Source organism: Arachis duranensis, chromosome 5 (assembly GCF_000817695.3).
Source record: "Arachis duranensis cultivar V14167 chromosome 5, aradu.V14167.gnm2.J7QH, whole genome shotgun sequence".
NCBI lineage: Eukaryota > Viridiplantae > Streptophyta > Magnoliopsida > Fabales > Fabaceae > Arachis > Arachis duranensis.
Window position 1 is genome coordinate 86,336,388 of NC_029776.3, and position 769 is coordinate 86,337,156.

Consider the following 769-nt stretch of genomic DNA (forward strand, 5'->3'; position numbering starts at 1 on the left):
TGCTGCTATGCAAGCCACTGCTGAGGCTCTTGGTCAATAGATGAATAACCATGGTAATGATGGAGGTGGAGTTCAGGGCCCGATGACACTGGCAAACTTTTTGAAGGTTAACCCACCTAAGTTCAAGGGAACTACTAGTCCGACTGAGGCTGATACATGGTTTCAAGCTATAGAGCGAGCGCTGCAAGCGCAAGTGGTGCCTGAAGGACAGCGTGTCGAGTTTGCTACCTATATGCTTGTCGGTGAAGCATCGCATTGGTGGCAAGGTATTCGACGTCTTCTGCAGTAGGGTGATGATTATATCACTTGGAATGTCTTCCAAGAGGAGTTCTATAAGAAGTACTTTCCGACTTCTGCTAGGACGGCCAAGGAACTTGAATTATTACAGCTGAAGCAGGGTACTATGTCCATATCAGAGTATACTGACAAGTTTGAGGAGCTGTTCAGGTTCTCTCGTATGTGCCAAGGTACTCCGGTGGGATATGAGGAATGGAAGTGTGTTAAATATGAAGGAGGACTCCGGAATGATATTTTCAGTTCAGTGGGACCAATGGAGATTAGGACTTTCTCCGAGTTTAAACAAGTGTAGGGTTGCTGAAGAGTGTGTGAAGAGGGCAACCGCTGAGAAAGGGAGTCAAAAGGGATCATTCCAACAGAACCGAGGGAAGAGCTTTGCACCTAGAGGTACGTCTTTTAAGAGAGGAAGCTCTTTTAGGAGGCCCAACAACAACAACAACTCCCAAGGGAGGAAGTTTGGGAAGCAGCCTCA